This window comes from Protopterus annectens, chromosome 2.part0 (assembly GCF_019279795.1).
Source record: "Protopterus annectens isolate FY-2018-M chromosome 2.part0, PAN1.0, whole genome shotgun sequence".
NCBI classification, from domain to species: domain Eukaryota; kingdom Metazoa; phylum Chordata; order Ceratodontiformes; family Protopteridae; genus Protopterus; species Protopterus annectens.
In genome coordinates, this window is record NC_056728.1 from 1,152,229,257 (window position 1) to 1,152,256,252 (window position 26,996).

General features: G+C 43.3%; 1 protein-coding gene across 9 annotated transcripts in view; it reads right to left on the bottom strand.

Moving 5' to 3' along the window:
• Positions 1-26,996, bottom strand: part of LIN54 (lin-54 DREAM MuvB core complex component) — a 1,508,411-nt gene that overhangs the window by 54,192 nt on the left and 1,427,223 nt on the right. The window lies entirely within an intron of this gene.

Below are 26,996 nucleotides of genomic sequence, written 5' to 3' on the forward strand. Positions count from 1 at the left end.
GGCTGCAATCGCGGTATAGATATCTCTCCTTTTGGGGAGGGGAGAAGTTTGCACTGAACCTGTCAGCCAGTATGTTGGCAATGTCTGTAGGATCAGTAATCTTCACATCATTTTGAACTAGTTCTGAGCATATCTGGGAGTTTCCTCCCAGGTTTCTAACATAGCTAAAGAAGGCCTTATGATTGTCTTTTGAGTCTTTAGCTATTTTTCTCTCAAAATTTGCTTTGGATGATTTTATGAGAGCTCTTAGTTTTTACTTATAGTGATCAAGGGTGTCTTACCTTTTAAGGATTTTGCTCTATCTTGTAGTAGCTTCCTCCTTTTGTTGTAGAGTTTGTTTATGGCTGGGGTCCACCAGAGTGGACGCTTGCCTTTGGTACAAAGAGTCTTTGTTTTGCTTGGGATTGCCTTATCCATGCAGTCCTGCAGGTGCTGGTAGAAGGCATTTGTAAGTGATTCAGCGGCTTGAGTACTGTTTTCCGTCGGCTCGGGGGCCTTAAAGGAGACCACACTAGTCTTTAGAAGTGTGAAGTCGGCTTTCGAGAAGTTCTTTACTGTGGTCTTTTTATTTCAGGTGGGGTGGGATGAGGACCTCCAGCGAGATTAGTTTGTGATCTGATCTCACCAGTGAGGGGTATACTTCCGGTGTTGAACATTGTGCTCCCATGTTCATGATGATGAGATCAAGTATATTTTCTTCTCTTGTGGGGATGGTGACTAGTTGTTCCATGGCATTTGAGTTTATGAATTCCAGGAACTTTTGGGCTAGGGTGTTTGGGCTTGAGTAGTGTTCCCAGTCTATATTAGGGTAATTGAAGTCACCTAGTATGATGGTGTTTGGTGATACATTTATCCCCTCTAGTGTTTTCAGGAAGGCCATGTGAGGTTCCTGAGTTTGTGAGGGTGGCCTGTAACATGCTACAATTTGCAGAGCAGTCTTGCCTATGGTTAATTGCACCTGGATGGTCTCCGATGCATCGTGCGTTGCCACCAGTCTTGAGGTGTGGGTGTCTTTGATGAATATGGATACCCCCCCCTCCTTTCTTGGGATTGTCCGGATTTTGGGGCCGGAACGCATGATAAGAGGTAAAACCTGATAGTGCTGGGGTGCTCTCAGGAGCCTTGAACCAGGTTTCTGTCACTGCACAGACATCGATGTTCTCCATACTGAGAAGGGCCTCGAGTGCGTGCATTTTGAGATTTAGACTTCTGGCATTGAGCAGCATTACCCTTAGTTTTTTCCTTTTGTGTTCTAGGGTGGTAGGTTTAGAATTTGAGCCTTGCCTAAAAAAGGCACTATGGGGGTGGCAAGAGCCTTTGCCAATATAAGAATCCCAGGGGTGACAGGGGCAAGCCGTCCCTTGCGAAGCAGCGTGGCTTGTCCAGCATGTCATCCCAGGCAGACAGACATTGGATCCCCTTTGAATGACACCAGAGTTTAAGCCAATTGTTAAAGCTGATCATCTTATCTCTGTATTGTGGCATCATTCTTGGTGAAGGTAGGATACTGCTCAAGGTCAGGGTCATACCTGCCTGGGCTACATAATCAGAGAGCTCCTCAATGTCTCTTTTCATGTAGTCCAAGGAGGTGCGTCTCAGGTCGTTTACACCAGCGTGGACAATGACTGAGTCATATTTGTACCTGCTGTTGAGAGACCTGAGTGCTTGCGTTATGTGGCGGATTCTAGCGCCCGACAGGCAGCTTACTGTGACCTTCTCCTTACTCAGTCTGGTGAGCGGGACGTCAGTGTGTCTGACTATGGAGTCACCAATGACTAGTGTGTCTGGCATTGTGTTTGGCCTTAAGGGCTGTGACTGTTTGACACTCTGACTGTGAGGTCTATGTGTTGCAGGTGTTGTGTTCTGAGGTGGTGGTTGTTTGGGTGTCTGCTTTGGTGGCCTCTGCTGTTTTGGTAGATTTTTGATCAGAGCCGCCAGTATGTCTTTGTGTGTTTATGTGTATGATTTGAGGTTGTGATGGTACTATGTGAGACTGGGTCTATAGTGTGTGTGGTAACCTTCTCCTCCTGACTGGTCTTGCCAGTCCTATGTTGAGAGAGCTCAGCCTCCAGTTTGGCCGTATAGTTGCATCTCTTGCATGTATTTGTGTTTTGTGGGAGGAGGAGAGGGTTGTCTGTGTACATGAGGCAATTGTAACATTGCCTCAATATTCCCAGGTTCACCAGCTGAGCAGGAGAGGACACTAGCAACTGATCCCTCGACATGCTAGAAGGACTAGACAAAAACTTTAAAAGAGATTCCGGGGACGTGAGTGACCGAGAAATGGGGTTTGCCTTTTGGGGTGCTATCTATAAGAGTGCCGTATCAAGGTAATAAGTACTGTAGGAGCAAGTGCTAGGTTTAACAGATAGAGAAAAGTCTACTTGGAGTCAAGTAGAGATGATCTTTTAGGTATTAGAGAAAGTGCTAGTAACAGGGATGCTTAAAGGTAAGATTGAAAAGAATGCACTCTGCAGTGTGCACTAGAGAAGTTAGATATGAAAGTAGGTAACTTGAGTTTTACCTGTTTAAAAGTTAAGGTTTAGTGGAGAGTTACTATTTTTAAAACAGCAAGATGGACTGAAAGGGTGGTTACTTTTGTATTTTGGTACTATGAAATACTGTAGGATGGCCAATAAATTTAAATAATTGAAGGGGTGGGATTTCAAAAGTGATGGTTTTGTGATTACTCACATAAGCCAGTGAAAGTAGAGAGAAATGAGATATATGGTCAGATTAACATAAGAGGCGGGCAACTAGAAAGACAGTGGTATTTAACAAGACAACTTAAATGGGTAGGAGGGAGGGAAAAATTCTGCCTGACTCAGAACAGAGAGAGCTGTGGTCTCTTTTGAAGTTTTAATATGCTGTTAAACAGAATGCAAGCAAAACACAAGGTAAAGAAAACAAACTACAGTATTCAAAATATAGAAAGGTAATACAGAAATACAAAAAATAACAGCAAACTAACCTTTCCTTCACAGCAAAGTGTAGCAGAGTCTGGATGAGCCTTTCTGGTAAAGGTGCCGAAGGTTTAGGTGCAGAGACAGACACCGAAGGTAAAGTATTTTCCCCAGTCAGTTCCAATGAAACTTTAGGAACCAGGGAAGTCTTAGGAATTTTTCATAATGGTGCTGAAGATACTGTCAGCACCAAGCTGCTCCTCTCGTTTTAATGTCCATGTTTAGATAAGGAAGAAGATGAAGATGGTGAGCTAATGTCTGGTTTTGATTTTGGAGAACTAGATATGGCCTCATCAAAAGATGATTTAATAAGGCCTTTAAGAATGAGGTTGTTTTTTCTCTTGATAAGGGCCTGGTGACTGACGGCAGTCTTCCTGAAGGTTCACTGGGCCCAAACAATACACACATAAGGAATGTCTGTCAGAGTTGGGTAATTTACGCTCACACTTCTGGCATCTCTTGAAACCACAAGTTCCCTTTTTTTTCAGCCATTAGAAGAAACTACTCAGGCAGAGAAGATGGTGAAATGGCCCAAAAAATAATTAAGACCCTTTACAAATACTCTGTAGCCCATGCTTGGAACTCACTCCCTCTCAACATAAGAAGCATTCAGCATAAATACCTGCTTAAGAAAGAACTTAAACTTCATCTTCTGAAGACTTGGTCATGCCCTTGTCAAACCGCCACTTGACCTAGTCTCCTCTATTCTCATCTTACCTGCTTTTCCCTATCAGCTCTTTTTCCTCCTTGTACTTGCTCTAGCAAACTGTATTCATATTGCACGCCTTGTGTAATATTCTCTAAACCTATTAATTACTTGGCCTATGCTATATACTGTGGTTCTCAAATTTAGGAATTTGTACTTGCAGTTATTTTACCTATGCATTGTACTGTTATGCACAATTTGTAGACCTATACTATGTTTTTGTGACCTTAGTTTAATACTTTTTTAAATATCATAATAACTTGTATTATTTCTGGAGCTTTTCTCCTGGGGTCTCCACTGAAAATGGGCCCCTGGCTCAGCTGGACTAACCCGGTTAACAAACGTCAATAAAATTAATTAAGAAAGGAAAGTGGTAATAGAGGAGCTGGGTATAAGAAAACAGGAAAGAAGCCAATAAAAGGAGATTTAAAGAAAAATCTTGCTAACAAAAGAGAAGTAGTAGCTTGCTCGAGAGGTGTTTTGACAGATGCATCTGGCATTGAATGTGGCAAATGAGATCTGGCGTAATCCTGCGAGGAACATTATGGGTAAAGCTTAGCTTGAGAGTTTTGGAGGGCAAGAACTGGAATAATGGCCGAGTTTATTTCGATATACGGAACTAAACCCACAGTCAAAGATAAAGTGAAGACTTAGATCATCAGATTTTATGTTTTAAGCACTCCGGGTCTTCCCACGTTTCAGCCTGTATCACGATATGGTGGTTCTCCCCCTCCCCTGTATATATGGCAGGTGCATACACAAATGAACGTTCCCCTATCAATGGCTTCTGGGTCAGCTAACTTAAGAAGTATGAATGCTCTTGTACATGTGTCTATCAGAAAATGCAGCCGGTATGAAAATATATTCTTACTCAAACACTCACCATTTCTCAACATTATCATCAAACACTGGAGGTTCCAAAGTCTGTGAAACCCCTCTGCCATAACTACATTTTTTTTTTTGAATATAATAGACCACATACTTGTAATTATGCCCAAATGCAAAAAATCTCTCTGAAAAGGCTTCATTAACACTGCGAGCACTCTGGACACTTAGGAAACTTCACATAGCTTTAGTTAAAGCGAAAAAGCAGTACACTGCAAAAAAAAATGCTGTCATTTTAGCTTTTTCGTACATTTTAACACTTCGGAAAATATTTCGAATATTTTTGTATTTCGAATACTTTTACCAGTATGTCGCAATTTTGGATATTTCATTAATCTTGGTAATTATTTTGAACATTCTGAATGTTTCACCACTTATTCAGCAACTGAAAAATCATTTAAACGAGTTTAAGTACCTTTGATTAACCATGGACCTGCTTGTGAGTTGGCTCCTGTATATTCCTCCACTTCTGTTTACCTCATGGTTTGTGAGTTGCTTCACTTCTGATCCCACTTCTGACACCACATCGCTTGTCCCGTGTATCTAATTTTACCAGAAAGCTATTAAGTGTGGTTTTTAGGGAGTTGGAGGCAGACAATGCTATAAAAAGACTAAATTCTACTAAATTTAACGGCACAACTACTTGACGTGTAAACTAGCTGTTCTAAGTTTTCAGTGCAAAAGATACTTGCTCTATACTTAGTGTTTTACAGAGTACTGCTTTATGGGCAGTTCAATACTGAAAATTTGTATAGACCAGGCTACCACCTACTGCCACTAGTTGGAAAATCCTCAATCCTCTTGATGTAAAAACCCAGAAAAGAGCTTGCTGGAGTGTAAAAAGCATTACTTTATCCAACAACTAGACAGATAAATTCAGAGCAAGTAAATCAGCAAAATGGACAATTGTGCACCCTGCAAGAGGTATACACTGTCTGCAACTCTGAACTGCTGAAGTAAAGCTTTTTCAGAAAAAAAAAACACACGTTTACCAAGAAGAAATATGGGAAAAAACTATAAAGCGCTTGCATGAGCTCTCTCCTCTCGCTATATATATATATATATATATATATATATACACATCTATATCTATATACATCTATATCTATATCTATATATATATATATATATATATATATATATATATATATACACACACACACACATATATATATACACACACACACACACACACACACACACATATATATTATATACACACACATATATCCCCAACGGGGTACTTTTCTGCTCACTGAGTGACCAGTGGACTGTCCAAATACTTTTCATGTATACCACACACACACACAGCAAACAAAAATAGCCATATGCATTATCTTCCAGTATATCAGGTATATGGATATACCAAACGTAAAAACTGATGACCACCAAGCAATGTGGCTAATGTGCACTGCTTTGAAAGTTTGGACAGATGTCGGATTTCAGCCAATGATAGAGTTCCCTGAAATAAAGACTGCAATACTAAGCCATGTGATGAGCATTAAGAATTGCAGACTTCTTTAACTGTGGTGTTTATTTACTTGTTACAATTGATAGCTAGGCAGGAAAGCTTGTCCTCATACCCCTTTCAACTACAACCTGGGCCCATACGGCAACAACTGTTTTAACTGTGTCAAGCGGAACAAATAGCAAGATAAGCAATAGGAAAACCATACAAACTGCAGCCAAAGTCCGATAAGGACTTGAAAAGGCAGCTATGTTATGGACCTCCTAGTGACCATTCTGATTCTGCTCCCAGGTTTGATAAGTTTGGGACCTTCCTTTGTTGGTCCTGCAAGGCCTGTAGCCACATCTCTAGAACTGACTCTGTCACCCCTACACTGGCTCTGTTTACAGATTTAAACTTGAGGGATGATAGCAAAACTTAGAATTTAGTGCATCTTGCTACTTGCACTAAGTGGTCTCATTTTTATGTAGGCAATACTAATATGCTGTTTAAAGATAGAATACTGAAGCATCTTAGTGATATTGAGTTGAAAAATTCAACTAATGCTCTTGCTAAACATATCATGGATTGCCCAGGACACTGTTGTAAATTATTGGCTATACAACTGTTACTTAAGGACAAAATGGGAGGTGACATTGTGCATAACTCAGAAATGGCAGAAATGAGATGGATATTTAAGTTACAAGCTGATAGACTACCTAGTTTGAATGGGATTCTCCCTTTAAAACCACCATTGAGAGCACACAAATTGCTTCATTAATTGCCCTATTAAGTACTTCTGTTGTAAGATCCTGATTGGCTGAATTGTTAATGCCTGTTACAGTCTCTTGTTTGTTAGGCCTTATATGTGTTAGAGTAGTAGATTTGATGAAGGGCAGATGGCCTGAAAGCACATATCTGTTCTGTTTTTTTGTTATTTTATTAAAGTGGTTTTAAACTGGCCTTGGCTGTGTTGACTGCACTGTTTTTTTCTGCTTCTACAAATAGCAAGATATTCAAGAACTTCTAAGATGATAAATGCCAGTTAAAACAAGTTAGAAAACATATATGGATACGTTGATATTCATATTCTTAATCTGATGTACAAAATGACAATTGCAGCACAGACTATACAAATAAAACATGAAAAGTACAGTTTTGTACACTTACCATAAATGTAGATGTTGGAGTGTATTTCGCTGTTGCAGTCATCACACTTGGGTTATCCTGCCAGGGGTAGCCCTCAGTCGGCCCGAATACCAGAGGCTTAGTATTTCTGCATTGGTTACGGTCTCTCCACGACTGATGTCAGGTCGTCAGTGGTATAAAAACAGGCAGCCGACGCCATTACATCAGTTTTTTTTTTTTGCCCAAAATGTCAGGAGTCCCCAAATAGGGAGCTAGGTTATGGTGGAAGAACACCACCAGTAGAAAGTAAATACCAAATAGCACTGTAATGAGTGAGTGAGTAAGACAGAGAGAGAGAGACAAGGGGGATGGAGGGTGGGAAACCAGGACTGCAACAGTGAATACACTCGAACATCTACACTTATTGTAAGTGTACACAACTGTACTATGTTCTTCGTGTTTCACTGTTGCAGTCATCACACTTTGGTTGACTTCCAAAGCTGAAGTAAATGGTGGAGGCAGTCAAAAAATGTTTGGGCTGGCTAGTATGCCCTGCAAGACTGCGGATGCAAAGCCTGCCCTGGATTTGAAAAAGATAGGAAGGTGGTAATGCTTGGTGAAGGTATGAACAGAACACCATGTTGCAGCCTCCAGGATGTTCCTGGTAGGGACCCCTCTGAGAAAGGCCGCAGAGGTGGAAGTAGCCCTAGTGGAATGTGTCCTGACCCCCCCCCCTGTGGGGGTGGTTTCCCATGGTGTTTGTAACACAAATGGATACAGTGTGCAATCCATTTGGAAATGGTTCGTTTGAATATGGCCTTGCCCTCTACCCCCTGTTGCAAAGCTGACTAGTAACTGGTCAGTTTTCCTAAAAGGCTTAGTTCTATCCAGGTAGAATCTGAGCTATCTGTGCACATCTACAGAGTGCAGGATCCTTTCCCCCTTATTTTGAGGCTTATGGAAAAAGGTGGGCAAATGAATAGATTGATTGAGTGCCACACTGGACACCACCTTAGGCATGAAAGTTGGGTTAGTCCTGAGGGAGACCCTGTCAGCATGAAAAATGATGAAGGGGTCCACAGCCATGAGTGCTTGTAGCTCAGACACTCTTCTACCTGAAGTGATGGCCAGAAGCAAGGCTGTTTTCCAACAGAGAAATTTTAACTCTGCTGAAGCTGCAGGCTCAAAGAGTGGTAGCGTGAGGTTTTCCAACACAAAGTTAAGGTTCCAAGCAGGGGTAGGGGCTCTTCAAACTGCTTGATGAGAGGGTGAGAAAAGAGAGGTGGCTCTGTGCTGTAATGAGCAGAGATGGCAGAGGCATGAATTTTAATAGAAGAAAAGGATAAGCCCCTGTGAAGTAGGTCTGCTAGGTAATCCAGGATAAGAGGCAAGAAGGGCTGTGCTGGTTCAGCTCCTCTAGCTTGGATCCAGGTACAATACCTTTTCCACTTGTCAGCATAGGCTTTTCTAGTGCTGGGACGTCTGGCTTCACATAGAACATCCAGGACTTGCTTGCTTAGGCTGGCCACTGGAGGAGAGGTCAAGGAATAAGCCAGGCTGCCAGGTTCAGGGTCTGCAATTGTGGATGCAAGAATTCTCCCTTCTGCTGGGTCAGAAGAGTAGGGATCTGAGGGAGGTGCCATGGAGGCAACGGTGACAGACTGTGCAGTAGTGGGTACCAGTGTTGGCGTGGCCAGTCTGAGGCAATCAGGATTGCTCTTGGTTTTTCCTCCCTTATTTTGAGTAGTGCCCTTGAAAGAATAGGTAGAGGGGGAAATGCATAGATCGATAGGTTTACCCATTGGAAGGATAGGGCACCCACTTTCCAAGCCTTGATGTGAGGTTCCCTGGTGCAGAATTTGCTGAGCTGGTGGTTGTTGTGGGAGGCAAATAGGTCCACCATTTCTGGGTTACGAGGCTGAAGGTGTTGTGGTTTAACTCATTACATCCGAGTGACGCCACCGGGTGCATCTGCAGTTAACTCCTACTGACGCCTCTAGGTGTCAAATATTGCTTGTTCATATTTGCATCAGTAATTTCAAAAGAATGCTATATACAAGATTTTAGAAGATTTCATCTTAAAGCTTACACAATAGCAAACCCAACTGCATTAATATTTGACTTCTGTCTGGTGCAGGTAAATAGACATTAAACTGTTGTTTTTATGATATTATTTATATAGATATAATTTTAAATTTTTTAAATGTCTCAACAACCAAGTAACATAGACAGAACTTATCTTCACATGAAAGGTCACAGCTAGATTAATAAAATGTTGCTGACAGTATGTGTGTAATTTGAATGGTTGTTGAAATATTGTAAGCTGTTTTCAAAACATTACAAATGTAATAGTTAACTGTTTACTGTGACTTATAACATTTGGTTTAAGACTTAGAACCTAAAGAATACTACCACTATAAAATAGTTTGTGGTGAAGAGTTTGCCATTTATACTTATTTCATAACCCCTGTAGTTCCAGAGATATGAACATTTCTTTGAAATGTGTGGACATAATTTGATTCTGTCAAAAGGTTTACGCTGTACCCATTGGAAGTTACGGGGCAAACTCCCTGAGCTCCATTGGAGTGAATGAGTTAATTGCCACTTGTTTGGGTCTAGGAGATTTCTGCTTAAGTTGTCTGCCAGAGAGTTTTGGTTGCCTGGCGGGAAGTGTGCTAGCAGCTGAATTTGCATGGCTGAAGCAGTGTGCCAAAGGGTCATGGCTAGCCTGCAGAGTGGGTAAGAGTGAGTTCCTCCCGGCGTGTTGATGTACCACATTCACTGTGGTGTTGTCTGTTTTGATTAGGAGAGGCCCCAAAGAGAGTAGGAGTCTGAAAGCTGTCAGAGCATGCTGAGCAGCTAGCATCTCTTTTTGGTTCATAGGGAGGTACTAGGCTATCAGCCTTGGGGCCTATGCAAGCCCAGCCAAAAAGGTACCCTGGCTTTTGCCACCCAAGAAAGTTATTTTCCTGTGCCACTGTCGAGCAGAGCCACAGAGGTGATCCCGGGGTGAATTTCCTATTTCCCATCCAATCAAGATTTTTCTTGAAGAGTGCTTATGAGGAGCTTTGTTTGATATAGATAGGTAGTTTATTGCAGAGTATGGGAAGTCTCTGGGACAGGAATCCATCCCTCCAGCATGTTCTGTTTATTGTGGTGACAAGGTTTAGGTCCCTAGAGCGTGTAGCTCGGAGGGATTGGGATTTCTTTAAGTGGAGCATGTCCAACAGCTCTGGGTTTGACATAGCTTTGTATGTTAGGCAGAGATCACCTCTAAGTAGGCGATATGCGACGGAGTAAAGCTGGAGTTGAGACCGTCTGTGTAGGGCCATCTGTTTGAGGCCGGTAATCCTCTTTGTGAGGTATTTCTGCAGCCTTTCCAGTTGTTGTGGATGTCTTGTGAGGTACATACCAAAAGGGGCGTTGTACTCCATAATGGGTCTAATAAGTGATGAGTAGAGGGGAACAATGACCTCTTTTTTTCTGGATGAGAAACCGTTTGTGATGAGGTGTGCCACGTAGAAGGATTTCTCGACTACTGAGGAGATGTGATTATCAAAGGAGAGACTACTGTCCACCTGTGTCCCAAGGTCTCTTATCACACTTTCGGTGTTAAGTATACTACCACTTATGTTGTAGTTCATGAGTACAGAGTTTTTATCAAAGGGGATGACAATGCACTTTTTGGCATTGAGCTTGAGGCCATGGCTTTGACACCAGGCATCTGTCTCAGTGAGGCCCTTTTGTAGGATGTCCACATCGTTAGGAGTTTTGATTATGGCTCCTAGTTTGTAGTCATCTGCAAACTTCATTAGCCAAAGACCTGCTGTGTTAGCCTGTACTTTAGATAAGTAGATACCAAACAGGAGAAGACCCAGGACTGAACCCTGTGGTACTCTACTTGTCACTGGTCTGAAGTCAGATTTGGAGCCTGCTACTTTCACAGTGTGGGTTCTGTCAGTGAGCCAGTTGGCAACCCATCTTGTGACATAGAGATTTATACCTAGTTTAATGAGTTTAGCCATAATAGCAAGATCTAGATAGGCTGTGTGAACCATCTTATCCTTGTCTACGGCTTTGGTGACTGCTTCAAATAAGTCTATCAGGATTAGGAGACATTATCTGCCTTTTACAAACCCGAACTGGGTGGAGTCCAGAGTTTGGAGATTACCAATGTCTTTGTTTATAAGTTACATTACATAAGTGAATTTACCGTTTTGTATCGTTGTTCTTTCTTGGAATAAAGGACATTGATTTACTTGTTCAGTTCGCATCAGCTTGGAGTTTATTCTTCAGTGTGCTATTCCACCAGGATTCCTCAATTTTGGTACTTGTTGCTGAATTCCTCATTTTTGGTACTAGTTGCTGAATTCCATTTGGATTTACCTTGCGGTTTTTGTGGTTATTTTGACAGCGCAAGGTTACAAAAGAGCCGTGGCACTTATTGGATAGTTTGTGACTTTACGTTGTAAGTTGTTTTCGTGATTTCTATTCATTTGTTTATAAGTTCCAGGATGATACGTTACATGGTCTTGCAGACCAGGCTCGTCAGGCTAATGGGGAGGTAGTTCCTGGGGTCCGCGGTGGCTCCCCCCTTGTGGAGTGGGATAACCGTCGCTGTGCGCCATTCAGCAGGCACAAAGCCTGAGGTGAGGCTATGATTGAACATGGTACTTAGGTGGGGTGCCAGTTCGTTCTGTAGTTCATGTAGAACACAGCCTGGGATGTTGCCTGGTCCCATGGATGCTGTGTTCTTGGCTTTGGAAAGTGTGTTTTTTACCTGTGCAGCTGTGATTACAGGAACTTTGCATTCTTCCGGTATAGAGATGGGCTCTTTAGGGGTGAGAGGGGGGTAAAGTTAGCACTGAACCTATCTGCCAGGATGTTGGCAATATCAGTTGGGTCTGTATATTTAGTGCCATTGTGCTGTAACTAGAGCAGATACGAGTGTTGCCATTGAGATTCTTGACATAGCTATAGAATGCTTTGTGGTTGTCTTTACAATCAGTGGCGATTTTGTTTTCATAACTAGCTTTGGAGGATTTGATCAGGGATCGCAGCTTCTTACTGAGGCTGACCAGGGAGCTCCTCCACTCATGGGATTTTACTCTCTTTTGCAACAGTTTCTTCCTTCTGTTGTACAGTTTGTTTATTGCAGGGGACCACCAGATTGGCTTCCTTTTTTTTTTTGGAGGATAGCGTCTTGGTTCTGTTTGGGATAGCAGGATCCATGCACTCATGTAAGTGCTTATAAAGTGCAATTGTGTAGGATTCAGTAGTCGTAACTGTATTGTCCATGGGTGTCATGAAGTTCACCACTTCTGTCTTAAGAAGCATGATGCTGGCTTTGGACAATTTTTTTACCATGGTTTCCTTAATGGGGGGTGGGGGCAGGATGTGGATATCTAGGGTAATTAGCTTATGGTCGGATCGGACCAATGACGCGTTGACTTCAGGTGTGGAACACCGTTCACTCACGTTGGTAATGACTAGGTCCAGGATATTGTTGCCCCTGGTGGGGGTATGGATAAGTTGATCCAGGGCATTGGAGCTTATGAATTCCAGAAAGCGTTGAGCGAAGGAGTTGGTCCATGAGTAATTTTCCCAGTTAATGGTGGGGTAGTTGAAATCGCCCATTATTAGGGTGTTTGGTTGAACCCTAATATTTTCCAGTACATCAAGAAAACAGGAGTTGGAATCCTGGGGCATGGTGGGTGATCTGTAGCAAGCTACAATTTGGATTGCAGTTTTGCCCAGTGTTAGTTGCACTTGGATAACCTCGGCTGCATTATGCTGAGCAACTAGCCTGGAGGTGTGGATATCCTTAATGAATATGGACACACCTCCACCTTTGGTGTTCCGGTCCAGGTTACATGGCCGAAAAGTGTGGCATGAGTTATAGCTTGGTACTGCAGGGGTGCTCTCTGGAACCTTGAACCAGGTCTTGGTCACTGCACAGATATCGATGTTCTCCATTTTAAGGAGTGCCTTGAGTGAGTGCATTTTGAGATTTAGACTTCTAGCATTGAGTAGTATCACCCTCAGTTTTTGCTTGCCTGTTCCTGTTACGGTGGTGAATTTGTCATTTGAACCTTGCCTAAAAAAGGCACTATAGAGGCGGCAAGAACCTTAGCCAGTATCCGGAATCCCAACGGTGACAGGTGCAGGCCATCTCTGGCAAAGCATTGTGGTCTGTTGACCATGTCATCCCAGGCAGACAGATACTGGATCCCTTTAGAATGGCACCAGAAGCTTAGCCAATTGCTGAAGTCAATCATTTTGTCCTTGTACTGCACCATCATTTTGGGTGATGGCAGAATGCTACTCAGGGCTAGGGTCATACCTGCCTGGGCTACAAGATGGGGGGAGAGCTCTTCCAAGTCTCTTTTCAGGTAGTCCAGGGAGGTACGTCTCAGGTCGTTCACACCAACATGGACAATGACAGAGTCATATTTATACTTGTGGAGTGACCTGAGTGCGTGGGTTATGTGGCGGATTCTGGCACCCAACAGGCAGCGACAGTAGCCTTCTCCTTGTTTAGCCCGGTGAGAGGCACATCAGTGTGCATAACTACAGAGTCACCTATGACTAGTGTGTTGGGTACGTTGTTTTACCTTATTGGCTGTGGTTGAGTGGCACACTGAGACTGTGGGCTATGTGTCACTTGGGCTGTGTTGGGGGGGGGGGTGGAGGTTGCTTGCATTTCTGCTTTGGAGGTAACTGTTGCTTGAGCAGATTATTATTGAGAGCCTCCGCAAATGTTTTTGTGTTTGTGTGTGTGGATTTTGGTGGTGTAGGTTTGGTGAGACTATGTGATGAGTGTGGTGTGGTGCAAGTGTTTACCTTCTCCTCTTGACTGTCAAGTTCAGTCTTGATTGGAGAGAGATTTACCTCCAGTTTGGCTAGATAAGTGCATCTCTCACAGGTTGTAGTGTTGGGTGGTAGGAGGAAAGGGTTGTCTGTGTACATGAGATCTAATATGGGTCTCAGGTCCCCTGTTCTTTTCGGCACCAGAAAGAATCTTGAGTAAGTCCCTAATCCAACTTGGTCTGAGGGGACACACTGGATGGCTCCTTTTCCTAGCAGCTTGAAACCTCTGAGGCTGCTTGATCCCTTTGACTGGGTGGAACATCCGGGATTTTTCTGACTGAAGGGGGGGGTCTGACGTAAACGGAATGACAAAACCTCCGGAAATTATTCGTAATGCCCATCGGTCCTGGGTGATGCTTTTCCAGACTTCTGGATATAATGATATTCGGCCCCTGACTGGCTCCGGATAAGCACAGCCAGGCATTCCCTCAGGAACGAGAGTAGGGAGATCCGCGAAAGGAGTTGTGGTCTCCCGAATTGTGGGGGCCCTCTCTGCCTCTAGGGCAGCATCTCCCTGAATAACCTCCCCCTCCTCTGCCTCTGGAGGGGGACTCAGCTTGTGCGGCAGGAAAAAACCTCTGTGATTTTTTTGAACCAAATCTTCCCACCTCGCTGGGCCTTGGGGTAAGGCCTAGAGGGAAGGGAAAAATGGACCCCTACAGCAGACAGGGTCTTTCCCTCTTGTTCGCACCTGGTGAGGGTGTCTTTCACTTTGGTTCCGAACAAAGAAGAACCATCAAAGGGGGCATCAGTAAAAGAAGACTTGAAGGCCTCTGCGAAATGACAGGGGCGCATCCAGGCTTGCCTTCTAAGGGCGACTCCTGAGCTTGCTGCCCTAACTCGCTCCATCGGCTGCATATGAGATGAGCTGCATGGAGGAGATGACGATGGAATTGAGGGTAGACACCTGGGCATTAACTGTCTGGGCCACCACCTCAGGAACGTTACCCACAAGAGTATCTCCTAACTCCTTGAGGAGATCTCTCTGGAGCAGAGTGAAATGAGACAGATAGTTCAGCGACCGTATGGTAAAGGTTGCTGATAAGAGGGTACCCTTCCCGTACCGGTCCATGGTCCTAGACTCCTTTGTTAGGAGGATGGACAGAGGAAGAAGTCTCTGCTACTTCCTTCTGAGTGGCCGCCGCCGCCATCATGGCATCCACAGGGACTCCTTTGGACAAAAACTCCTTACCCGGGGGAGCAGAAAGAAACTTGGGATGCCTGGCTACGGGATCCACAGAATCAGGGTTTTCCCACACCCTCCGACAAATTAAATCTAGGAGCTCGTCGAAGGGTGGGGACACCCAGGAGGCGGAGGGCTGAGCACCAAAGGCCTTAAGGAAGACAGACCCCTCCTTGGAGGGGGCTTTGGACGGCCAGTCACCTCTTTGTTTCAATATCTCCAGGATGTCGGAGAAGGAAACCTCATCAGAGGATGACTTGGGGGACCCCTCCGATTCCTCGAGGTCAGTATCAGAGGTGAGAGACTCATCCTGGGAGTCTATGTGCTTCCTCTTGCATGTTTTCTTTCTAGGGGGCTCCTCAGGCACGAACTCTAAAGAGCCCTCAGAAACTTGGGGACCACTCATGGGGGTATCCCTAGGCCTTGGTGCTCCGCTGTCTACAGATAGGTGGTGATCAGAGGCTCTCACCGGAGTGGTGGTGGACAGAATGACCGACCCGCATGATGTAGCTGATGATCTGGCCAGCGCAACCTGCATGGCCTCAAAGGCAGGCTATTCCCCAGAGTCTGAGGACCGGCCAGCCTCCGAGACCATGACAGGAGTCGGGGTTCCTTGAGCCGAGGCACCGAGCGGAAGACTCGGAACCGAAATATGTCCCGAGATGTCCCCCTCGGGCCCGACTGAAGAATCCCGAGTCCCGAACCCCGTGGACGGAGCCGTCTGTATTGATAGGCCCGGAGTGGCCATTTGAACAGACCTAGGAACATCACACGGCGTAGAACACTCTGGCTCCGAAGACAGAGATGCACTCAGAGGAGGAATGATCGAAGAAGGGGTCAGGACGGGCTCCGGAGCGACTGGGCCGGAGCCGAAAACAATTTTGCCAAAACCGGTGACTGGAGGAGCCTCTGCACCACCCTATCAACATCCACATCAGAAAGGGTCCTGGAGGATTTGGAGGACAGGGAGGGAGATAGAGATCTCCTCTCAGGTGAAACTGGTCTAAGACTGGGTGATCGGCTCCGAAGAGGTTCTAATATAACTGGAGCCAACGCCGGTTCCATCAACACCGACACTTCCTGCGGCCCCGAGGACAGTGGAGCCGAGGAGGTCGAAGCAAGTTTTGTGACTTTCTCCGGTGGCTGCGAGGAAACTGAAGGAGCTGGAGATCTCTTTTTTGATTTAGAGGACTTAGATTTAGCACTGGGAGAAGAATCCATGGCCTCTTCAAAAGAGGGTTTCAAGAGTCCCTTTAAAATCAGCTTATTCTTTTTTTCTTGGAGCACTCTGGGACTAAAAGCATGGCAGAAGCTGCAAGACTCCTGCAGATGGATGGCTCCCAGGCAATAAACACAAATTGAATGCCCATCGGTGATGGACATCTTGTAACTGCACTTAGAGCACTTTTTAAAACACGAAGGTTTGTGCTCCTTGGAATCCTTGGACATTTTCCAACAAGCAATCACAAAAAACCAACACAGCACAAGTTAGTGTCTGGCAAGAAAGGACACAGACACGCAACACCACAAAACGCGGGAACAAGTTTGTAAACTGCACAGCACACACACAACCCTCAGAAGGAACGCACTGGAACAAACAAGGCCAAAAACCTCTAACTAAAACGGTTTATGACCACGAATAGCAAGGGGAACAGACACTAAAACCTCTAATTTAAAAGGTTTTAGAGCGAACAACACAGGACAAGAAGACTAGGTCCTCTAACTGAAATGGGCCTAGCCCGAAAGAACAGTTAGTGGGATACCACAAAGCACAAACACACTACTGAAACCAAATACAACACTAAATAGACACTAGCTATGAAAATAGCGTTTTGTTTATAAGTAATTTTCTCAAATAACAAGAAAAAGGGTACTTAGCCACAGCCAAGAGCGAGACCAAGTCCGAGCTACACGAGCGGCAAACGAGATCTTGGGATATGGAGCAGTGCAGCATGGGATACCTGCTTAGCCCAGCCAACAGAAGACTTTGAGCTAGAAAAGGTTGGCTGAGTCGGAGCCGAGAACCCACGGGTAAGAATGTAGGCGAAATTGGACTACATAACATCTACAATTTCTAGGCCAGAACCACTCCTTATGTGGTAGATAGGTTACCTAGTGCTTACCACTCCCACTGATAAGCTAGAAGGCTTCCCTCCACCACAGAAAGCTTGGGTGGGGGGCGCTCAGAAGCTTACATACAGTCCTGGATACAGCAAATCTGAATCTGGACTACACTAGTTACAGGAAAGGTATTTTTTTTATATATATAGAAAAGTAGCTAAAACAGCAGTCAAAACAATTCAAATGCAGTGCAAGCTCTCCATGTATGAATATGTAGCAATGTTAGACCAAACAGTTTAAAAAATGCAATTAAAATAAAAATGACTAAAAACAAGTGCAGCAGGAGTCTATTAGGTAGAATGAGGTAAAGAGATGGGACTGGGGGGAGTGTCCCAGATCAAATCTACAGTGGAGGCGGACAACTGCAAAAGCCTCCAAATTTAAACAACACAGGTATAGGGAGGGTAGGTATGGGAAAACCAACGCTTTCAGCAGAGAGCTGAAAAAACTATACAGTGAAGCAAAAATAACAGTGCACATCTCTGAAATCAGCCAGCAATTATATAAAATTAGTCAACCAACAATTAGTACACAACTCTGAAGTGCCAGAAAAATATACTCAGCTCTGTATATCTCCAGATAGTTTGAAGAGCACTCTGTCAGGACACAGGAAGGCTCTCGCGTTGATATGCAGATGTATTTGATTTGGGCTCCAGTGGCCCTGAATGCACCTGCCGTCCAGGTGTGCACCCCAGACATAGTCTGATGCATATGTGGTTAGGGTCTGGGCAGCATGGGGTTGTGAAAAGGGAAGGCCCTTGTTGTGGTTGCATGCTGCTGCCCACCAAAGAAAATCTTTCCTTAGACAAGGTATCATAGGTATGATAGTTTCCAGTTCCTGAGAATGTTGACACCAAAGGCTTTTTAAGTACCATTAAAGTTTCCTCATATGCAGTCTGGCATATGGAATTAGTAGAATGCACGAAGCCATGAACCCTAGAGCTTGCAGGATTTTCCTTGCGGATAACTTGGTTCTGGTGGCTAGTTGAGAGAAGTAGCCTGTCAGATAGGCTTGTTTTTCTGGAGTAAGGAATGCCATTTGGGATGCGGTATCCGGGCTTGCTCCCAGGAATACAATTTTTTTGACTGGAGACTAGTTTGGATTTATTTTCATTTATAGTGTACCCCAGTGAGATCAGTAGGTCCTTTACAAAGGTCAGGTGCTACAACAGCATTTCCTGACTGTCTGCCTGAATCAGGCAGTTGGCCCAAGTAGGGGTAAATGTGAATATTTCTTTGCCTGCAAAAAGCAATGTCTGGAGCCAGGCATTTTGTGAAAACTCTGAGAGCAGTGGATAAGCCAAAGGGAAGTGCAAAGAACTGATAGTGCGTAGATCCTGCCCTGAAACGTAGACATTTCCTGCAGGAGTCCCTGACTGGGATGTGCAGATAGGCCTCTTTTAGGTCTAGGGTGGCTAGCCAAGCATCTTTGGATAGCAAAGGAAGAAGCTGCTGGAGGGTGAGCATTCTGAATTTTGGTATCACCAGGAAGGGGTTTAGAATTGCTAGATCTATGATTGGGCGCCATGTGTCCTCTTTTCTGGGTACCAGGAAAAATCTGGAATAAAAACCTTGGCCTATCTGGTGTGCAGGCACAGGCTGTATTGCCATCATGGAGAGCACTGGTTTGGAGGAAGATCTGGGAACCCTTTTGGGGTTGGCAGTGTGTGGAAGTAAAATCTGTACCCCTGGGAGACTATGTTGAGGACCCATTGGTCGTTGGTGATGGAGGCCCAATTTTTTGCATGGAAGGAAACTTTTCCTCCTAGGGGCACAAGCGGGTGGGCAGAGGTAAGGGGTGGAGTTGAAAAGTCATTGTGAATTTTTGCCATAAGGGTGTGGCTTAGCACTCCCTGTTTTAGAAGTGGAGGTACTCCATTGCTTAGATCTCTGCATTCCCTGGGACTGCTGTCTGGGGGAGGGTCTGCCTGCTCTAGGTCTAGTCTGAGCCTGCCTTGATGGGGCTGGAAAGGACCAGTGCTTGGAGGGGCAATGCCTACTGAATCTCGGAGGCTGGACTTGTAAAAAGTCTTTAACTGTCTGCATACATTTAGCTTTTTCTTCCATTTTTTTAAAACCTCTTCTACCTTGGTACCAAACAAATTGTCTTTGTTCAATGGTGCATCCAATAACTTTGATTTGACAAGGTCTGTTCCTTAAGCCAAGCATGCCTTCTAAGTACAGAACCTGTGACAGCTGCTCTGTAGGATGCTTCTAGGGCATCAAACCCACATTGTAGGGTGTGCTTAGTAACTTGGCTTGCAGAATGCATAAGTTCCTGTAAATCTTCATTTTCTGTACAAGCTGGAAAGGTAGATCATTTTTGTTTAAAAAGTTCCATTGTATGTTGCTGGTACTTCAACATGTGGAACTGACAATTTAAAGCTGTAATGGCAAGAGTTGCAGGAGTGTATACTTTTTTACCCCATCTGTCTAAAGCTCGGGAAACCCTGTCTGAAGGGGTTGGATTCTTAGCTGAGGTTGCTTTTATTAGTTTAGGTCCTTGGGAGATGACCTCTGCGTCAGCAGTAGGTTTTTGTAGAGAAATTTGTGCGAGTCAGGGACTCTAATACCCGTCAGGTTTCCTGGGAGCAAGTGGTAGGGTGTCAGGAGTTAAACTGGATTCCATGAAGACATCATCCACAACATCCAAGACAGGTGGAATGGCTATTGGTCTGTGTTGTGGTAAATCTAAAAATTCCCTGAGTCTCTCTTTGGACTGAGGGTAATCCTGGCATTCCCAATGGAAATGCTCTCTCTCAAAGTATGTAGGGTTTCACCAAAAGAGAAATCATCTGGAGGAGAGGCAGAAGGAATGGATTCCTCTGCATCTGAATCCTCATAGGCAGACAAGGGCATGCCTTCATACTCAGAAACCTCAGAGTCGTCAGACTCATTGTCAGATAAGGCTGCTGTGGACAAGTCTCTTTCTTTTAGAAGGGGTAGACTGGCTTCCCTAATCAGCATGATAAGGTCTTCCGCCATTTTAAGCATTTAAGACTGAGGCATGGAAGCAGGTGCTTGAGCTTGGGTCGTCAGTTTTTTAGGCATAGTTCGTACCCTGGGCCTTAGGAACTCGGTAATTTTAGAAAGAACTGAAGACGCGAAAGAAGTTGTCGGTTTGTGTGAAATATTGGTAATGCGAAGAACTTCCTTGGAAGCCAGTGCCTGCTCAGCGGCTCTGGACCCATCCAAGGTACAGACATCCACAGGATTCTTAGTTGAAGAAGAGTCTCACAGCATACTGGACTCTGAACGGGTCTCGTTAGCGGCCTGCGAATCCATATAAGCAGGCATCAGGGGTTGCAAAAGCACCTCACTGAGTACTGGCGAACTGGCAACTAGATTAACGGAAGAGTTGTTGGCAGTTTTGGACCTATGCCGTCTGTCTCTGTCTTTATCCTTACGTTTTTTTGGAAGATCGGTAGTCGGATGGCTTAACGATGCTATTTTGGAATACGGAGATCGAGATCAAAAGTATTTAGCTACGATAAGGGCCTGACGACGTATAGTTCTGGCGTTGAACAAAGCACAAAACCGACATCAAGGTACGTTATGGTCTGGGCCTAAACAGGTGACGCAGTAAGAATGGAAATCTCGATGTGGTATTTGCTTTCCACAGGCGAGACAATTGTTAACTTTTTCTGACATCTGTTAGAGCAAAACGAAAGGATCCCCAACGGGGTACTTAGCTTTATACGACTTCAGCTTCTAATTCGGAAATGAAAACTCAGGTAGCGGCCAACCGGCACTCGTGCAAACTACTTCGGGCTCCTTGGCAAGAAAGACTGGTGTAATGGCATCAGCTGCCTGTTTTTATACCACTAACAACCTGATATCAGTCCTGGAGCAACAGCAACTGTCGCTGAAATACTAAGCCTCTGGTATTCAGGCCGACTGGGGGCTACCCTTGGCAGGATAACCAAAGTGTGACGACTGCAACAGTGAAACACGAAGAACATCCTTACTAACATGATAGTTACACTATGGACACACAGGATGCTATTTTAGATTTTCTGATATCAAATGCAGAGATAATATTTTTTTTTTATTTACGCAGTATACAATGAAGTGAATATAGCTTTAGGAGAGACTACTTACTGTAACAGCTCTAACCCCTTGGCTTAGTTTCCTACATGCTTTATGTGACATGCTTAGAATACTCTCTTTGCAACAGATTTTTTGAAAATATCTAGCGTGCCTTACTGTCATCTCAAATGGCAGATGATTTCATACTGCTGGGACCAATTTAGAGAAGGCTGTTTCAACAGTAGTGCTTTTGAATCTGGGTCTAATTAGTTACATGGCATTATCTCTTAGGAACTAACTTTGTTGTCTGATTTGAAGTTTGGACCTCTGTGGTGGGCAGTGTCCCTGATTAAGAATTTTGAAAATTAAACAGGAAAAAAAGAAAGGCTGCCCCTTCATCGACTGGCAGCCATTTGTAGTACTGCAACAGGTGGTACTGCTGGGTTCTTTGATCAGCGAAGAGAACATATCTGTACATTTTACTGACTGGTGTTTATAAGTTTTTTAAATAGTTTTATTATAATGGAAACGTTATCCACAGTGGTGGTGCTGCGGTAGCATTGTCGCCTCACAGTAAGACGCTGTCAGGTTCGATTCTCAGCTAGAGCGTCTTCTGTGTGGAGATATGAGTGAATGGGCGTACCTTTGTTGAAGGTTGTGCGTCAGGGCTGGCAACTCAGCACGTAAAAATCAACTGCCAATCATTAGCGGAACGGAGTTCCGCTGTGGCGACCCCTAACAGGGAAAAGCTGAAAGACACAGCAGCATAATGGAAATGTTGTTAAAGGTAGTCCATATTCCAGCTTGGGTGTTTATACATTTCTGGCCAATACTTTGTGGGTTTTGGGGTTAGTAGAATGAAGATTCTACAGCCATTTGTCAATGTGTTTGTTGAAAGAAAGTGAGGTGTGAAGGATAAGTCCTAGAAATGTTTGTTCAGAGACTGGCATTTAGGTCAGCTATGCACAAGTGTGGATTTTTGATGTATCATAGCTAAAAAAATGATTTCCCTAGTCGTTCCAACTTGCTCACCTAGCATCTCTGACAGAGTAATCTGCAGGTAATCTTTAATGTCTACCAACTCATTATGCTCCCAGAAAATATGTTTCCAGTTGCCTCTTTCTGCCCGATCAGACCTCCAACATTTGTTGTCTACTTGAGGAAAAATTCTTTGCAGTCTGCTTGGGGTATAAAAATATCTATGTAAGCACTTTCAGGCAAAGATATGAAATTTTCTAAATTTTGTTGCATATTTGGGAGACATGTATCTTCCCCAGGTGAGGATGTTATTAGCACACATAATGTTAAGGTAGCTTGAGATCTGTGGTGAAGCGGTTAATAAAAGAGAAAATAGCAGTGGACCAATCTTGGGGAACCCTTGTATTAAGAATGCCTTGCATAGACAGTAGGAAAATTGAATACACTTGGAATGATCTATCCTATACAGAGCTTTTTCTCCACACTACTGTGTGGTTCCCAAAATTTACTAGGTTTGAAGAACCGGGGATTGTGGTTCAGTTTCAAATACCCCAGTCATGTCTACAAATAACCTGTCTTGCTAGTGTCTGTGACATTGTACAGAGTGGTGGTGCTGCTAAAGGCTTTTCTGAAGCCATGCTAGGCATTCACACACAAGGTTGCACTTATTTATATGATCAAATATTTGCTTGCAGAACTGTTTTTCAAATAAGTTTGTTGGGGAGCAATGACCTGCAATTGATTTAAAGCCTTTTTGGGGGTAGTTGGGCTTTTTTTAGGGAGTGGTATTATGATGGCATATTTAAAGGCTTTGGGGAAAATGCTTAGAGGTATGACATAGGCTGTAGATGTGTAAAGGGACTTGCTGTGTGTGCAGCAGCCATTTTTAAGAATGTGGGGTGCAGAGTAGAAAATGTACTGCCTTTATCTAATTTCAGAACAGCTTTCCAAACTTTTTTTTTTTTTTTTAGAAATTTGCTTAAAGGAAAAAGTATGAGAGTAGGCTGCTAGTTTGTAGAGATGAGACAGCTTCAGAGGAGCAAAGTGCAGGGAGACTGAAGGGGTAATTGTCTGGTTATTTTATATATTGCGTCTCTTAAGTAGTTTCTGTGCAAAGTTGTAGGCATTGTCTGTTTGCCGAGTGAAGACGGGCTGAGTAGAGTCTGTAATTGTTGTAGTCAGATGTTTAATCACAGATCAGAACAGTTTGTAGCTTGTAGAAAAGCACATTCTGTCCGTGCCTGACAAATGTTACTTTGGCTGAATACATTGCTGGTCTGGCCTTTTTATGTAGACTGAGATACGCAGCACATCATGCAGTGCTTGTTAAAATCTTGTTGCTTCAAAGTCTTTCTATGCTTCACCTCTAGCCTGGAATAGTTTTTTTAGTGTCTGTGGTGAGCCAGGGGCATTTCTGCCCTCCTACTTTCCTTTTTATCAGCTGTAATACAGCATCCTGCACAACAGTGAGTTGGTCTAAGAAGTAAATGAATGCCAAGTTGGGGTCTGCTTGTACATACAACAGAGACCAATCTAAGCTGTCAGTATTTAATAAAGTTCCTCTGTTGTTGGGTATAGGTTATAGTTGGAGATGGTTTCAGGTGATCTTTTATTTGCATTGAAGGATCAGAATGACATTATGGGATAATGATCACTTAACTTGTTTGGTGGAATTATTTAGGCATTTATGCTTAACATCTGTGATGATTAGGTATAGGGTAGAATTATTACTTGTTTCAGGGTTATGCAGTGTTGACTGACCATTTGTTCCAGGTTGTGGTATATTAGCATTTTGTTTAATGTTTGGGTAATGCTTGTGACTGCATTTATGCCGAAATTCCCCAGAATAATTGTGTTATGCGCAGTATCTAACGGACAGATATGTTGGAGCAGATTATCCAGGTCGTCTATGGACAACCTGGAGGAAAGATGTAGATTATGCCAAGGTTTATGTTGGTGTGACCACCAATTATTATGTCAGCTAATATCCAGTTTGCATTACAGCCATTATTAGTTTCTGTTGTATTTACTCTTCTGAAATAGTTTGGAAAATTATTGTGGTCTAGAAGGTCAATGCCTTCACTTGGTCTCTCACCAGACCCATTGCTGCAGAGATGGGTAAAGTTTAAATTTAATGTGATGCAGTGTAGGTAAGTTTAAAAGCCATGTTTATTTATTCCTAACATATAGTGGGGGAGGGGGGGGTCATCATTAATCCAAGCTTTCACTCCTGCCCGTTTGTTATTTAAGCATGCATGGAAGTTTTTTAGATTTGGACATGGCTGTGACCGAGTGTGAGCTTTGGGTGGTATGTGTGTTTGACTTTGGGTATATATTTGCTGATTGGGAGTCTGCAGAGTTATTAGTTGGGCCATGGTTCTGCTGAATGTAGCACTAGTTCTGTTACAACATGAAAAAAAGTTGGTTTAAAAACAAGAATGGCATGGGGCTTAAGGCAGTTTTGCACAAGATACATATGGACAGTATGCCATATGCCATTATTTGCTGTGTGTTAGAAATATAGAGTATGCTTGAAAGTGATGTGTTGGGCTAATGAAGTTGTAGTGACAGTTGCACTGTGTTGCATAAAAGTTGTTTTGCAGTGATATAATGTCGGAGATGAGTAAGAAGAGAAGCAGGACAAGACATAGGACTGCGTTAGAGATTACTGTGTATGTTTTCATTTTATGGATTGTTTTACTTTTGTAGATGTGAAGATCTGAGATGGGGCTGTAGATGATCATGTGTAACATGGTCATCAATAGGTTATGAATAATGGTATTTGTAGATAATGATATACTGATGTAGATGTCTGAGGAAGGATAAATACATAGTTTAGGGAGGGGAGGGATTGATTATTAAAGTTTTTATTTAGTTATTGTGGGTGTATAATTGTGTGGTGGGAAGTTTGATATTTGTGGGGTGAAATATGCAGTTGAAAGTAAATCTATGTGGCAGTGTTGTCAGCGTTTGGGGAAGAAGATGAAGGGATGTGTGGGTATGATATAGGTGTGATTTACTGAGGAAGGGGATTGGCTTAAGTGTTTAAATGTAAGGGTACTGGGATGGATGGAAATGCAGTAGGGTGAAAAGTGAACTGAAGTTGCGAACAGTGCTGCAGAACAGAGCAGGACTGTCCCCATGCTGATACACAGACCACATAAAGATTTACAGAAAAATATCTCCACTTTTGCTGTACTTTGTGGGTAATAAACCCATAATTTTGACTGCAGTTTATGTTAGTTCTAACACCTACCAGTGTAGTTCAGTGTTCACTGAAAGGACCACAAACATTTAAATGCATATTTTTCTAAGGAGGGCAAGTTGCTCATGCATAAGAAAGCTTTTAAAAGCTTGAACTGCATTAACATGTGATGTGCTCTTTTCCACTGGCTGCAAGCTCAGTGGTGCTTATGATTTGAGCAGCTTACCAAGTGGTGCCTAAAGTATCGATTTTATCGCCCACACACAGCAACAAATTTTGCAAGCTGCAATACCCCTTCACAGATTAATGCTAATTTTATGCAGAATGAAAAGCAAACCGACTACTTTCAACATTGCTTGGAAGTGGCAATCTTGCAAGCCTATAAGAGAAATGCTTTTGAGGTGAACAAAAATGTGTGCAGATTTTAAGTAAACAAACTTATAACAAATCTAATTGCACAATTCTTCAGTTAAGACTTGTTTAAACAGACTTAAAGGTTTCAGTACAGACCCCTAAAGTGCACATTTGAATAAACAAACATACTTGTATAGAGCACCATTTTTTTTTTTAGATAGCTGGCATCTAGGATACATTTCAGTCCAGTACTAATCCCTTAAAAATACAACAGCTGTATGTCCATTAACTAGTAGTATTAATGGTCTTTTGCAAACTGTGCTTTATTTAACAAAGACCAGAAGCAAAAAGTGGTGCTCCTTAAGAGTACTTGTTATACTTTGCCAGCTTCCTTAAATCCAGCAATGGGTTAATACAGAAGATATGTAATCTAAACTAACATTACAACTGCCCAGTTCTAACTGCCTCACGGTAATAAAATGACCACCGAATTCCTAAGAACTAGTGAAATTCATCACATCACCAAGTAATGAGCTGTATGACATTAGAAATCACTATCTGTACAAGCTTGCATGGAAGACCATCCAGTGAAGGAAAGCATTTCTTCTTGCCTTTGGTCAGAAACTTAAAGACTAACTTTGTGCTGTCAAACTGGAAAATGAAAACAGTGAGTGATCACAGTAAGCACCTCTAACTTGAGGAAAACTCTGCACAGAGAGTGACCAAATAAATGCAGATTGAACTGATCAAAATTTTTTTCCAGTAGACATACCTGAACAGCCAACAGAGGCTCTCTGAATTTGGTTAAGTCATCCAGTCCAACATGGTCTTAATTTTAGTCCAGAATGCCCTCCAGTTTGCATGGACTCCTTTAAGCCTACTAGGTACTGAAGTCTTGCTTTCTTGCATCTTAGCCACATGATAATTATTAAAGGTGTTGTATGTATTAAGAGCAGAGGGTTGCAAAGATCGATTACAGGTCCTTTGTGCCTCATCCATCACTCAAAGTCTGCAGTTATGGAAGCCAGCAGCTATTTCTGCTCACAATGGTGATGACCATGACCAAGTTAATTACAGACCAGCAGTACTCCTAAGTCCAAAATAACCCTCTCATCACCCAGGAGTAG